Source organism: Lathyrus oleraceus, chromosome 6 (genome assembly GCF_024323335.1).
Source record: "Lathyrus oleraceus cultivar Zhongwan6 chromosome 6, CAAS_Psat_ZW6_1.0, whole genome shotgun sequence".
NCBI lineage: Eukaryota > Viridiplantae > Streptophyta > Magnoliopsida > Fabales > Fabaceae > Lathyrus > Lathyrus oleraceus.
In genome coordinates this window covers 157001645-157018176 of record NC_066584.1, presented here as the reverse complement: position 1 = coordinate 157018176, position 16532 = coordinate 157001645, and positions in this window count along the sequence as shown.

Sequence of the window (16532 nt, the reverse complement as noted above, 5' to 3'; positions counted from 1 at the left end):
TACTATCTTTGATTACTGGCTAAAGCAGATGAGCCACAGTTTGTTCAAAGGTGTTTCAGCACTGTCCAGTAGTGTGAGAAGTTGGGTTATCCAAAGCAAGTTCAGAGCTTGTCTCCCCAGCAAGTCCGAGACCAGTCTTTCCTCGGCAGTCAGGCCTGAAGTTGACTGCAATCCCTAGCAGGGTTGAGGAGGTTTTTTCCAACCAGGTCTGCAGGTGGCCTTTTCCCCAGCAAGTCTGAGGACTGCTAGTTCTCCAGCGAGCTTGAAGGTTGCTATTTCCCCAGCGGAGGTGTCTGCGGGTAGTTTATTCCTCAGCAGTCAGGTCTGAAGTATTGTAATCCCCGGCAGGGTTGTGAATATCTTTCCCCAGCAGGGTTGTGAATGTTTTCCCCTAGCAAGTCTGAAGTGGGAAGTTTCCCCAGCGGAGGTTTGTGCTGATGGTTTTCCCTAGCGGAGTCCCCAAGCGGATCATGTTCGGTGAAAATTATCCCCAGTAGAGTTAATTCTGCCCATGGGTTGGTAGTTATCCCCAGCGGAGGTTGGCATTGGTTGTTTTCCCCAGCATAGTCCCCGAGTGGATTGGGTTCAATGGAGGTCGTCTCCAGTGAGGATTATTCGTTTCCCCAGCAGCAGTGCTATTTCCCAGCATGATTGGAAGGTTGGTGTTTTCCCAACAGAGACTCCCCAGTTGAGTTGGTTTCTCTGTCATCCAGAGTGTTAGATCAGCAAAGCACCCCCAGCAGTGCGTCTCCCCACAGAGTTGGAGGATCAAATCAGATTTGTGCGCTCAGCAGAGTGATCATTTGCTTCCCAGCAGGAGTGTTCCTCCATTTGCATCTTGCATATAGTAATCATTTGTAGTTGCATCCTCGAAAAGCGTAGCATTTCCATGCAATATAGAGCATTACGCCATAGAAACTCAAACATATGCATACATGTGTTAAACCGTATTGGATCATATCCCCAGCAGAGGTGGATCATTTTTCAACATCTGTATGGCACGTTTGCTGCAGTTGCTCTTGACAGCATTCAGGATTGGTAATCCCCAGAGAGGTTTATTTCCTCCCCCGCTCGTGAAAAGAAAGCCTGATTATCCCCAGCTTGGTCCCTGGCAAGTGTCTGGCCTTGTCTTGACATATGTGGATGTCATCCTGGTGATACCAGTAGGTGTCATGTTGATCCTCGTGTGGGTCCTTCCTTTTTTGGTGTCTGTAGACATCATCTTTCGATGTCGTAACATCGAGTTTCTCTTCCCATTCATCTGTAGATGTCTGGTCGTGGTTTCTTTATTCCCATTCGTCCTTTGGCGTCTGGTCGTGGTTTCTTTTCCCATTCGTCCGTTGGCGTCCGGTCGTGGTTTCTCTTTCCCATTCATCGTCTTTCGATGTCTGGTCGTGGTTTCTTTCTCCCATTCATCCGTTGATGTCTGGTTGAGTCTTTCCCATTCGTCCGTTGGCGTCTGGTCGTGGTTTCACTTCCCATTCATCGTCTTTCGATGTTTGGTCGTGGTTTCTTTCTCCCATTCATCCGTTGATGTCTGGTTGAGTCTTTCCCATTCGTCCGTTGGCGTCTGGTTGTGGTTTCTCTTCCCATTCATCGTCTTTCGATGTCTGGTCGTGTTTTCTTTCTCCCATTCATCCGTTGATGTCTGGTTGAGTCTTTCCCATTCGTCCGTTGGCGTCTGGTCGTGGTTTCTCTTCCCATTCATCGTCTTTCGATATCTGGTCGTGGTTTCTTTCTCCCATTCATCCGTTGATGTCTGGTTGAGTCTTTCACATTCGTCCGTTGGCGTCTGGTCGTGGTTTCTCTTTCCATTCATCGTCTTTCGATGTCTGGTCCTGGCTTCTTTCTCCCTTTCATCCGTTGATGTCTGGTCGAGTTCTTCCCATTCGTCCGTTGGCGTCTGGTCGTGGTTTCTCTTCCCATTCATCGTCTTTCGATGTTTGGTCGTGGCTTCTTTCTCCCTTTCATCCGTTCCTATTCGTCCGTTGGCGTCTGGTCGTGGTTTCTTTCTCCCATTCATCCGTTGATGTCTGGTTGAGTTTTCCCCATTCGTCCGTTGGCGTCTGGTCGTGGTTTCTTTCTTCCCATTCATCGTCTTTCGATGTCTGGTCGTGGTTCCGTTCTCCCATTCATCCGTTGATGTCTGGTTGAGTCTTTCCCATTCATCTGCCGATGCCTGGTCGTGGTTTCTCTTCCCATTCATCTGTAGATGTCTGGTCGTGGTTTCTTTATTCCCATTCGTCCGTTGGCGTCTGGTCGTGGTTTCCTTCTCCGATAAAAATCAAAATCCCCAGTAGAGTCGTCGGTAAACGTCTTATCTGGTCCAGTTGTAAAAATCAAAATCCCTAGTAGAGTCGTCGATAAAACGTCTTGTCTAGTACAGTGATAAATATCAAATCCCCAGTGGAAGCGGCCGCTGGTGAACACCCTTTTCTTCGCTTTATCCCCCGCAGAGTGCAAATTTCTACGGTTTTGTTGGTATTCAATCCCTGTTTACCTTGAAGGTCTGACAACCGCTGCTCTCACCCGTTCAGCTTCCTAGTTACTTGAATAGGGGTAGCTGTAGCACCTTAAATTTGCACCCCCCGTTCATGCATTCATTTCATTTTTTAGGTCATTGACATTACACTAACATTACATCAACATTGCATAGTGTATTGCATCTTATCAATGAAGACTGGCATCAGGAGAATTCCTCAGTGCAAAAGAGCAAGGTTTTTTCTTGAGATAAAATACCTATGAGTATCCTAGAGAGCTTATATGAGCCAAGGTTCATTTTGAAGCCATTGGACCCAGTGCTAGAGGTTCAAAGTCCACAGTGCAGTTTCAGGTCATCTAGGGCCCATAAAAGTCAACTGTAAGTCAACTGAGAGCTAGGAGGTGGAGAAATGGTTTGAGACACCCCATTGATGTCCCAAGGAGGTTTATTCAACATGTCAAACTCATGCCTTGAAGATTTTGAAGCCAGGTCAAAAGTTTCCCAAAATGGAAAGTGACCTGTAATTTCAAGTTTCCAAAAATGGCAACTTTTTGGACCAAGTTCAAATTGACTTTCCAATATCAAAGAAGCCTCAATTGAAATTTTGTCCAACACGAAAGTTGAATATATTTCTCTGCCATTTCCAAAAAGTGCAAGATCATGAGCATCTGATGAATGGTTGGAGAGATATGATCAAATCATTGCCAAGTGTGCATGGAACTTCAAAATGCCATAACTTTTGATCTAAAACTCCAGAATGAGTGCCTCTTTTTGCATATTTCTTCTCACGACATGTATTTTCCAAATCATTCATCACATTGCATGAAATTTCATCACATGAGCATTTGATCATTTATGCTCATTTTGGAGGGAAACTCATGAATTTGAATTTGGTGCATTATATGAGCTTTTTAACCATTCCAACATGTTCATAATATGGTTTTATGTGAAATTGCATGGTGCATGTGTACTGTTCACGTGGGATTGCCATGCATGGGGTGAAAAATCAATTTTGGCATAACACCTCTTTTCTCACTAAAATTTCATTAACCATGCTTAATTGTCATTAGCAAATGGATTAACACATGGTATAAATAGTAAATCCTAACAGAATTTTCGGATCTTGACCATTTTCTAGATCTAAATTCAAGTTCCCTCCAAAATTTCTCCAATTTGAAACTTCAATTTCTTCCACATAAGCCTTTGATTTTCTTCCATATTCTTGTTCTCTGATCTTCATTTAGTGTAGATCAAGCTTTGGTTTGGAAGATTCGAGCAGAAATCAAGCATAGCAAGCTCATGAAGGTGAAGATGGAAACTATTATTTGAGCTAGATCTAAGCCTCTCCAAGCCTCAATTTCTTCATAAAGCTTCATAACGGTGATAGAGGAGTGGATTTGAATCGTGTCAGGCCTTGAAACTGCTGATTCCAGAAACTGTTCTTCAAGAGGTAGGTTTTTCGAAGCTCTTAATTCTCCAATCTTTTGCCATGATAATGTAGATCTCCTCTTGCTGGTTAATCTGATGAAAATTTCATGTGATTTGGTGGATTATTGGCTAAGATATGTGAGATTGAAAGTTTGAATACAAAAATGTTTGTCTTCGATTCTCCTGATTTAGGAAGAATTAGGTTTAAATGTTGATTGATCTTTAATGTACGTGGAAGGAGCTTTCTGTTGATATAATTTTTAGTGGATTCTGGAAAAAAAACTGTAGATGTTACTGTTCCTCCACCGTCTTCATGAAGAAGACGGTGGTTTCCACCGTGCGCAGCCATAGGTGAATAGTTCTAGGGTTTACTGGTTCGTTCATGCAAAGACACTATAGAAGAGAGTTTCACCTAAGCCATGCGTGTTCGATTCCTCCTTATGTCATGTTATTTGTTTAATTCGTTCTGACTAAGCGCTTGCGTGTGCATCCATTGGCAAATTCATTGGTCCGTATTGATTGACTGTATCCACATGTGTTTGACTGGCTGACTGGGATGCCATGTCAATTAGTTATGTTGTGCGTTTTGAGAGGCGCCTTGAGCCTCTATGTGGCCGGTTCGATTCTGTCTGTTTGCAATTTCCATTTCATCAATTCTTTTCGTTATTTTTTTTCATGTACATATGTCACATTTTATTTCTTATTTTTCCCCCACATTCAAAAATCATTAAAAATTGGAAACACATCCAATTAATTCCCAATTTTTTTCTACATGATCATATGGATATCTTTTATTTTTTGATGCTGATTTTATGATTTTACCATGTCTGGATTTTTAATTGTGTTGAATTGATTGAACATGTATACAAATGGACCATGCCTCATTCAAATTGGTGTGAAATGCTCAATACTTGTCCAATTGCTATGAAATTTTATATGTTGATTCCTAACATGTTGTAGGATGCTTGAGATTTTATTTGGCATTTTTAGCATTTTCCATCCCTGTTTTAGGTACACGATTGTATGGTGTGACAATGTGTGTCACACAATTTGATGTTGATCTTATTCATTTTCATTGCCTTATCAAATGAGCTCCTCTGTTTCCAATTTTTGGCATGATGATTGTGGTTGACGTATTGTATGCTCATAAAAATTTCCATGATTGTTTGAGTCATTTCTGTTTTAATATGGAATTTTGATTCTTGTTGACCAATTGTATGCACCTTTTGCTTGTCTTACCTTCTCTTGGTTGAATGATGACTTTGCTTAATGCTTTTGACTTGGTCCTTTTTAGGACATGTTCTTACTTGTTTAAAGTTGCTTCATGTTGAGTATTAGCTTCTGTTTTGAATTTTGTCTCCACCTTTGACCCTAGGCTTTGCCCTAGGGGTTTGTACTCATCTTTTGAGTTTTGCATTTCAGGTTCAAGCTTATAGTCCTAAGGGATGATGTTGATCTCATGATTTGAGATGCCTTTACTTTGTCCATTAACCCTTGTTGTTTTTAGGTCATTTGAGATGATGAAACAATTTGAATGCTTGCACATAAAGCTTGCTTGTTGTGTATATTGGGAACCACTGTTGTTAACTTTTGATTGTTTGTCTGAATGTGAATATTGACTTGTTTACTTTTCTCACAGGTACTTTAGCAGCTTTAACTCATTACTTGAGTTGCTTTGCTTTGCTTGTGGTTGGCATACCACCTAGGTAACTTCCTATTCTCCATGTAGTCTGGAAGACCTGTCATTTTCTTTTGGCAGGCACCTGTCTGAAGCCCTCCTTAAGAGGCAATGTTTGTGGTTGTTTATGTTTGTGCCATGAACTTCAAAGACCTCCTAAGTGAAGAGGCATTGGCAGATAGAAGGGATGTGCAATCTATCCCCTGCTATTCGGTTGAGTCTTTCATCTTGCTCGCACTACGTGCTGATGCATTTTGAATAAACACCCAAGATCCTTGTATATAGGGTCAGTCAATGGAGTAGAGTCCCGCATTCTGGACTCCCACACCTTCATTGATTTGAAGCTCACCCAGACCCGGGTTAAGAGCTATGAGGTCTTATCCTCATTACCCTTTCATCTGCTCACCCTGACGGTCAATGTCAGTGGTTAAGAGCCCCAGATACCCTTCCAGCCGGCTTGATTGTCGAGGTTGATATGACCCCTTGACTAAAGCCTAGCCTTGATGTTTGAGCCCCTTGTTGGTATGTTTACTTCATGCTGTATGTGTTTGTGTGGTGTGATTGTATCCCTAGGATTGCTAGACTTCGCATAGTCTCTTGTTTGCATGTCAATTAAGGTAGCACGGTTCCTTCGTCTAGGACTTCCTTTCTTGCGTGAGCTTTCCTAAAACACAAACCAACTTTATCCCCCCTTAAGAACACGTTAACTCCTTCTACTACAGGTGAGTAAGTCTCCCAAGGTCGAGCATCCGGTAGATTGCGTAGTGAAGTTGTTCAATTAAAAAACACAAAACAAGTAGAAATGGTTTAGCCGAACTACGACAACTCTGATTCTCATGTTCAGATGAGATACGTAGGCACGAGATGCGATGTCTTGTCGAGTTTGACTAACAACTAACTTTGATCCTTTTCTCTCGCCCCCGTTGCGATTGAGACCTTCCCTTTCTCTTGCCCTAGTTGTAATCGAGACCCTTCTGTTTTGTGTGTGTGTTGGGAGTCTGATGTAAGCCCAACGATTGGCATTCGGTTTCCCGTTTCCTGTTTATTTTGTGGAGTTGGATGTAAGCCTGGTGATTGGCATTCCGTTTCCGGTTGTGTGTTTCGTTTGTCGTCTCAGCGTCTTTGTTCAGTGTTTTGTTTCGGCGTGCGTTAGCCGAGCTACGAGTGCTCTGATTCTTATTCTGGTTAGAGAAGATATGTATGCATAGGATGCGACATCCTAGCAAGCACGTTCCCGTTCCAAGAACTACGTCGACTCTGATGTTTGTGTCTGACAAACTACGTAGGCCCAGGATGCGACATCCTGCCGAGTCCGCCTTCTCCGTCTTCCTTCATCTGTGTTTCATACCAGTCTTGTGTAGTTTTTGAGCAGTTATTTAGCAACCTTTCTTCTTTTCTTTTGAGCGTGGATCCCGTCGAGTACGACGGATGCGTAGGGGTGCTAATACCTTCCCTTCGCATAACCGACTCCCGATCCTTGCAATCTCTGGTCGTGAGACCATTTCCTTTCCAGGTTTACTTCGAGCGTTTCCTTTCCCTCCTTTGGGATAAATAACGCACGGTGGCGGCTCTGTTTCTTTTTCCCGCCGGTTTTTCGCATAATGCGACACCAATCAAAATTGAATTTGAGTTCGTGGTGTTCGTTCTCACGCGTGAAACATAAATAATTGAAGGGAGAGACAAGACTTACCGGAACCAATGGCGAATCCAGGTGATGCGTTTGATTTCTGATCCTCTTCTCTGACTGTCCTCCTATTTGTGTCGGTGCGTTCGTCAATTCGTCACGTTTCGTTGTTGCCTGTTGAGAATTGTTGTGAAGAGTTTGGTGTATTGAGATGAAGAGTGTTGGATTGCATGTGTTGGAATGATGAGGAATGAAGGATCGTAGTTGATTCATGGTAAAGATATTGATGTCGCGTTTGGAACAACGACGGAGACATTGCGTGATGAAGCTTTGTTGATTTAAGTGTTGTCGATCTAAACTCGTGCCTTTCCATCCTTAACCGGTATGTTTCTCTCTCATTCCAAGCTTTTTCTTCTGTGCGCCTTTGTTTCCGTGTTTTTTGTTTCCGATTCTTCCTCTCTTTCTATGGATTCTTGTTTCCGTGTTCTATGGATTCTTGTTGCGGTTTTCCGCTTCTACTCCTCTTGTGTGTGTGTGTAGTGGAAGGTTTTATTGGGAGAGTTGAAAAGATTGGTTGCAGGATGGAAGATGATGGAGGATTGAAGGGTTAGAATCAAAGGTTATGGAGGGTGGAAGGTTGAGGTTTATTTTGTAGGGTTTGTGGAGTTAAAAGCCTGAAGGATTGTGTTTCTATTCAGTTATAAAGTGAGGGTTAGCGAGTGTTTTTTTGGAAAAAGGTTGAAGAGTTCATGGAGTGAAAAGAATCGTCCTTCTGTTTATTGGTTGAATGGGCTTTTTGAGATGTTACAGGTTGGTTAATTCGGTTAGGACGGTTGAGGGAGCTGTTAGAATTCAGTTGGAGTTTGTTAAAGCAGTTAGAGGTTAAAGAGGTCTGTTATAGAATATGGGAGGGTGAAAAAGTGAAGTTTTATGGTTATAAAGTTTGACAGAACTTTTATGTTGAGTTTCTTTACAATTAGGTTGTGAGAAGAGTTTCTTACCGGTCCTTTGTTGATGTTTTTGGAGTTGTAAAATAAAGTTGTGCAGATCATGTTGTCAGTTGAGGGTTGTTAGGGTGGTTAGAGATTCTATTACATTCGGTTGAGGGGTGGTTGTCCTGTTAGAAAAACAACTAGCTTGATAAGTTGGTTATGACAATTAGGATGCGGTTATATGTTTTGTTGCCTTCCAGATCCGGTTCTGTTGAGGTTTTAAGGGCTTTTATTGAGTTCCAGTTTGTTATGACTTGTCGGTTTTATCGGTTGTGGCAGTCGGTTTTTTGGTTGGCTTATTCAGTTCTGGTTTTTGCAGGGTTCATTTGCTTGAGTTAGGCAGGATGTGGGACTGATTTTTGTAGCAAGTCTTCATCGTGGCATGACATTACCTTATTGCTTCCTTACTACGGGAGCTCAGTCAATATGAATGGCTAAGTTTCAATACAATTTTGGCTTGTGGTTTTTCTACTTCATGTTTGGCCATGTATGCTAGGTTCTTTACATGATGGTATTGTGCTTATGGTTGTTGATTTGATTGCAGTAGGATATGTTGGGTCTGACTTGGCTTGTGGTTATGAATGGAAACGCTTGTGACATTTGAATTTGTTGCATGACATTTGAATTTTCTGCACTTTATCACATGATATGGCCATTATATGAACTGATCTTGTTGTTTTCATTTGATCTCTTGGATTAATTAGGTTTCTTAGGAATGATTGTTGTTATGATGCATTATTGATGTCATGATGAATTGGGTTGTGAACTGTTGGTTTTGCAATGACTGGTTTGTAGTGATATGTTGGTGCAATGGTTTTATGTTGTTTGTATCATGATTGTTTATGTGTTTTTACTTTAGCTTGTAAAGTCTTATGCTTTTCAACTTCCTGCACTAGAACCTGCTTCGTAGTTCAGGGTATTAGGCAGCATATATGACTTAATTTTCTTGTATGTGATAGCATATGACACCCTTGTGCTAACTAATTGAGAAAGATCATTCTTATCCTTATTTGATAGTAGTTACATTGTCGCCGGTCTTATGCTTGATGGGGACAGAATATGTAATAATTGAGAAATTAAGTCTTCAACAAAAGAAGTTGATGTAGCATGATCAAATAGGAGCATATGGGTGCTTAGGAGGATGCGATGATGGGATGCCAATTTGCAAGTTCTCTTCCTTTGATTCAAACCATATATTGTGATATTATGTAATAGAATTAGAGATTTTATGTTTATGAATGGATTGGAAAATGTATGCATTTGGGAATGAATGGTTAAATGAAATGTAATTTGAAAAATTGAAAATAGAATGGAATGGATGTGTTATGAAAACGAAAGTATTGAAAATGGTTATTGAATGGTTTCAAAAAATGTAAAAAGTTTGGAGATTGAAATTAAGATGGAATTGATGTATTGTGTTCATAATGAATGGGATTAAGGTTAATGGTTTAATGATGAATGGAAACAAGGTTTTGGTTTGAAATTGTGGTTTGGGTTGACTTTGGTCAAGGTTGACCAAAAAGTCAATTGTTGACCAAAGCCAACACTTGGTCAAGGTTCAACTCTTTTTTGTATTTTCTCATGTAATGGACATTGTAATGATTGTAGTTGGCCATTTGAATGAAATTGGATTGGTTTTTGAATTGGATTTGATATTTGAAATGAGTTTGATCATGAAGTGTAATTTGGATGGAATATGACTTGAAAGTAATTGAGATGAACAAAGGCTATGACTTTTCAGGATTTGCAATGGTTTGAAATGGCTTTAAGCATGAACACCGTGATGAACTATGGACACGACTTATTAAACGACCTTTGAAGAAACCAAACCAAATATGACCTAACCAAAGATCCAAACATTAATGGCATGAATATGAACTTATGAACAATGGCTAGATGGAATAACACAAGACACATGAGTGAGCTATGAACATGAGGAGATGATCAAATGAAATTTGTGGGGCCATGAATTTGGACATGGAAAGTATGAAGTCGATGGAACCCAAAACCAAAGGAGGCAACATGAATGGCTAAAGAACAAGGTTGTAAGATGACGTTTGACCAAGCACAATCAAGCACAATGGGTGATGAATAACCAAATGAGGTTAGGGTTTGTGGAAACATCATTAAGTGAGGATCTCTAGATTAAGGTTTTGCTTTGCCAAGAAGCCACGGTTGAATCTCCAAAGTTGACGTACAAAAGCTTCAAGAGATACCTCCAATTAGGTTTTGGTAGTTTGAACCCACCTTTAGCTGCAGAGAAACCCTAGCTTCCAATAGGTGCAAGCACAAGGCTCAGGATCCATGATACATGTCCTCTTGTATTAGACCAATGACAATGCATATGACATGCGTGATATAAAGATATGCATTTGACTAGGGTTAGTGACCTATATGAACTTTATGAAGGATAGGGTAAATTTTGGGGTATGACACCATTGAAGAATAAAGTAGGGAAAGCGGGGACAACCACTGAACCACTATATATCTTTGTGTGTCTTTTCTCCTTCTCTCAACTCCTTTATTTTTCTTGCATCCATTAATATTAATATTGCATAATTGAATTGGTTTTATGCCACATAAGATAGACTTTCCTTATAGATATTTCAAGTATAAGCTTAGGTATGTGGTGTATCAATCTTACAGAATTATCATGAATCCAATTATGTCTTGATAGAAAATCTATGTGGAGTTTTTAAATTACTTTCTTGAAAGCAACTTTAGTTGTCTTATGGTTGACTTGCATTATAATCAATTAAGTCCTTAGTGGCATCTTGTATTATCTCACTTGGTTTAATTTATCGAGATGCTTCCAATCTCTCTTGTTTTCGTGATTTGCTTCCATGCTTCTTAAAATATCTGATTTCGTTTATGGGACCTAAAATGTTTTTGAAATTATCCTAAGAGAAAAGGGTTTATTCAACCTCCCCCCCTTTTAGACCTCTTTGTATCCATATTCTCACCCAACAAGGTAGATAGTGCAAGTTCTATAGATTATAAGTGAACCATACCGAAGACTATTACCAACTCAAGAAACAAACCGAGAGGATGACCTAGGAGGGACACCTCAAGAAGTATGTCAAGGGTGACTCTTCCCATTGATCAGACAAATCCAATTCCCACATATGAGATGACACGGTGAACCCTCTTCCCAGCAAGGGAAAGGAAGCATCAACAAGCGAGGATAATAAAGACTTGCCCTTAACTCTCAACACTATTGTAGAAAGATTCACAATAGGCAGGGAGACTAGATAAACTCGTAGGAGGTACGCTCGCCAAATGGAAGAATATCAAGAATTAACTCTCTAGAGAATAAAAGTAGGGATTACAACTACCTTTTTACTGGGTAGAAAACCAAAATGGAAGAATATCCGTCACCGGTTAAGATGAACATATCAAGGATAGACTTACCGTGGAAACGTGAAAACGAATCCGCTGGGGAAAATAAAGGAAGTAGATCACACTTTACCGGGTATTGGAAAAAAGTAATGCACTCAACATCAAGACGAATATTACTGGTTACTGGGTAATAGACTCTTGGAGACCAAAAGATCGATCTAGGTAAGAACTAGAAAGAAACGGTCAATCAAAGACTCAATCCAATAAGGATATAACTCAGGGGGAGTGGTTCCATCCAGATAATAAACTGGGGAGGAAACTGAAATAATTATCATCCATGAGGAAATAACTCAGTGGGGAATGAGAAAGGATAAATTCTTTTTGCTTAAGGGGCTGACACTCTACAATTGAAGGAGGACAGACACACCAAATCTATATGGCAAAGTAATATCCCCATAGCAGGGGATCAGAATAAAAATCAATACGATGAAATGCACAATGACATATCTGGTGTTGTGTTTATGTGTGAATATCCATGTATATGATTATGATTATGCTGACAAAAACAGCACAAAGGATACAAATATCAAGGATTTGAATCACCACTACAACCCTCGGCTAATACCAAGAAGATGGAAACACCAACTGGAGAATATGCTAGAAATGAAAATAAATCGTCTAACTTTGAATAAACCAACTCTAGTTGGGGAAAGTCATGGAGGCCATGCTTCCAATCAATCAAGGGAAACTTTGTGGGGAGAAGAGAGCACTGCTGAAGGATGACCAACCAATCATGCCGAGGATAGCGAAGGATCTGCTGAGGATCCAACAAATTAACACTGCGGGGAATTTTAAGCCAACACCATGTAAAATGGGAGACAACCTTGTAGGGAACAAAATCAAATACTGCTTAGAATCAAACACTGTCGGGAAAGAGGGAACTTCTATCTGAAGATGAACTCCATTGGGGAATACGAGTGATAAAAATCTGAATGAGGAATCGAGCAACTGTTGGGGTGTTGTTACTTGTTGGAATAACCCAAAGACCGTCACACTCCTCAATAATCATCAAATTCTTCTTGGAAATTACAAAATAAACCAACTCCAAGGCAAAGATAACCGGACTTGATTCACACAAAGGAAACTGACGAGGTTATGCAACAAAGTCAAATGCAAATGGGGATCTGGAAACCAAATAAAGGTTCCGGAGGACCCAAGGTATAATCATTAAATCACAAACTGGGGAACACACAACATGAACATCTCAGCTGGGGAATATGAATTTGAAAAAGGGACCAATCATCAGCTCAACCAGGAATGAATGAAGAACTGTTGGGGGCAAAAATAGTTACCAAATCAACTGCTTCGGGAAGACCAACAATGCTTCACACTTCATGACTTAATTGTTCTCAGATTGTTGTTGACATTCCTTGCTGAAATCGATTGTTTTTAAAGTGAATGCTTTTTATTATTTTAAGAAAAATAATTATTCATTAATTTATTTCAAAATTATCATCATAAAAATTCAATTTTATTTAACAGAAATAAATAAGAATAGAAATGATTGGATAAAGGCAAAACTTTATTTAATAGAATGGTAGTCCGCGAATGGTGGGACTCCATGGATCTTTACAAAGTTTGAGAATGGTAAGTTACATTGAAAAGGGATACATTGAATACAATGATCACTACTCTCCCTATCAACTTCGAAATCTGATGTTCTTTTGTCTTTGGTTGAGAATGACGAATCATAACCAAATGACTGTTCCAAACTGCTTCAAGGATCGGGACCAGCCGGATGCAGTTACTTGCCATAACCCCTAATTTTTGCCTAGATTGCACCAAAGTGGGTACTCAATCTACTAGGATAAATTTCTGTTTTATGTCTCTAACTTTTTCCGGGATCTCCCTCTAGGGTTCTCGATCCACCGAGACGCTCATTTTTGCCTAAGCCGTCCTTTGTGTTTTTTAACTTAGCGAGTTGTTCTTTTCTTTTTTAGGCGAAGTATTTCTTGATTGCATCGGTGTTCACAAGACGAGTGAACTCTTCACCATCCATAGTTTTTAGAATCAAAGCACCGCCTGAAAAGGCTCTCTTCATAATATATGGGCCTTCATAATTAGGAGTCAATTTTCCCCTAGCATCAGGTTTGAAAGATAAAATCTTCTTGAGCACGAGGTCACCTTCTCTTAACATACGAGGCTTGACCTTCTTATCAAATTCAGTTGGTCATATCTAGTCTGGCACCATTTAGCTGCAGTCTACTTGGCTTCCATCAAAACACACAATGATGGGATCTCAACCTCCACGGGGAGCACAACTTTCATGCCATAAACAAGACAGAAAGGGGATTCCCCTGTTGAAGTGTGGATGGATGTACGGTACCCATGCAAAGCAAATGGGAGCATTTCATGCCAATATTTATATGTTACGACCATCTTCTGAATGATTTTCTTGATGTTCTTATTCGCAGCTTCAACAACCCCATTCATCTTAGGTCTGTAGGCAGAAGAATTATGATGTGCAATTTTGAAGTCTTTGCAAAGAGCTTCCACCATATTATTATTCAAGTTTGATCCATTATCAGTAATGATCTTGCTCGGCACACCATAACGGTATATAATATGATTCTTGATAAATCGGACCACCACCTGCTTGGTTACATTTGCATATGACGCCGCTTCAACCCACTTTGTGAAGTAATCAATAACCACCAGAATTAAACGATGTCCGCTTGAAGCTCTAGGCTCAATCATGCCAATCATATCAATTCCTCACATGGAGAAGGGCCATGGAGAGGAAATAACGTTCAACAGTGTCGAGGGATCATGAATCTTATCTGCATAAATTTGACACTTGTGGCATTTTTCACAAACTTGTCACAGTCAGATTTCATTGTCAGTCAATAGTAACCTGCTCTCAACATCTTCTTTGCCATAGCATGTCCATTGGAATGAGTACCAAAGGATCCTTCATGGACTTCAGTCATCAACCGGTCTGCTTCGTGCCTATCTACGCATCTGAGCAGAACCATATCAAAATTTCTCTTGTAAAGCACATCACCATTCAGGTAGAAGTTGCTATCTAACATTCTCAAAGTCTTCTTATCTTTCAAAGATGTCCCAGGCAGGTAGATCTGACTTCTTCAAAATACCATGGCTTTTCATCTTTGACTTCTTCAATAAAAAATACATGAGTTGGCCTATCAAGACGCATCACATTTAAATTAGGAACTTCACTCCAAAAATTCACCATAATCATTGAAGCCAAGAGCATCTGCCATCCGGTTTTCATCTCGAGGGATATGATGAAACTCAACCATTGTAAATAAAGTTGAAATCCTTATCGCATAGTCTCTATATGGTATCAAACCGGGTTAATTCGTCTCCCATTCACCTTTTATTTGATTCACAACCAACGCTGAGTCTCCATAGATGTCAAGATATTTGATTATGGGATCGATGGCTTCTTCAAGGCTCATAATGCAAGCTTCATACTCGGCTATATTGTTTGTACACTTGAAGGTTAATCTAGTTGTAAACGAAAAATGAGTGCCTTGAGGAGTAATAATCACTACCCCAATGCCATTACCATATGAATTAATAGCTCCATCAAATACCATGCCCCAACGGGAACCAGGCTATGGCCCTTCTTCAAGCATTGGTTCATCACAATCATTCATCTTCAAGTACAAAATCTCTTCATCAAGAAAATCATAATGTATTGACTGATGATCTTCAATTGGTTGGTAAGCCAAATGGTCAGCCAAGACACTACCTTTAATAGCCTTTTGAGATCGGTATTCAATATCGTACTCAGATAACAAGGTCTGCCAACGGGAAATCCTTCCGGTTAAAGCAGGCTTCTCAAAAATATACTTGATTGGATCCATTTTGGATATCAACTAAGTAGTATGATTTAACATATACTGACGCAGACGCTTAATAACCCAAGCCAATGCGCAACATGTCTTTTCAAGCATAGAATACAAGTCTCACAGTCGGTGAACTTCTTATTGAGGTAGTAAAATGCATATTCTTTCTTTCCAGATTCATCTTTCTGACTAAGAACATAGTCCATACTCTCTTCAAGCATAGCCAAATACATGATCAATTGTCTTCCTTCAACAAGTGGAGACAGAATTAGAGGCTCAAGCAGATATTCTTTGATACTATCAAAAGCTTTCTGGCAATCTTCGGTCCAATCACAAGACTGATCTTTTTGAAGAAGCTTGAAAATAGGTGCACATGTGGCAGTCATATGTGATATAAGTCTTTAGATATAGTTCAAGTGGCCGAGAAAACCTCTGACTTACTTCTTTGTTTTGGGTGCAGGCATCTCTTGTATTGCTTTGACCTTGGCAGGATAAACTTCAATACCCCTCTCACTGACAATGAAACCCAACAACATACTAGAGTGAACACCAAAAGTACACTTATTGGGATTCAAGCGGAGTTTATACTTCCTCAAACGCTGGAACAACTTCAATAAATGCTCAACATGTTCTTCTTCATAACTTGATTTAGAAATCATATCATCAACATAAACTTCAATCTCTTTATGCATCATATTATGAAAAAGAATGGTCATAGCTCTCTGGTATATTGCACCAACATTCTTTAAACCCTAGGGTGTAATGAATATGGTTTTCTCCATATCTTCAGGTGCCATCTTAATTTGATTATAACCGGAAAATCCATCTATAAACGAAAAGACTTTGAATTTAGTTGTATTATCTACCAACATATCAATGTGTGGCAGAGGAAATTCATAATTTGGACTAGCTTTGTTCAAATCTCTGTAATCAACATATATACGGACTTTTCCATCTTTCTTCAGGACTGACACAATATTGGCCACCCATTACGGATATTCTGAGGTAACAAGAAAACCAGTATCAATCTGTTTCTACACTTCCTCTTTGATCTTTACTGCCATATCAGGATGAGTTCTTCGCAACTTCTACTTGATCGGCGGGCATTCTAGTA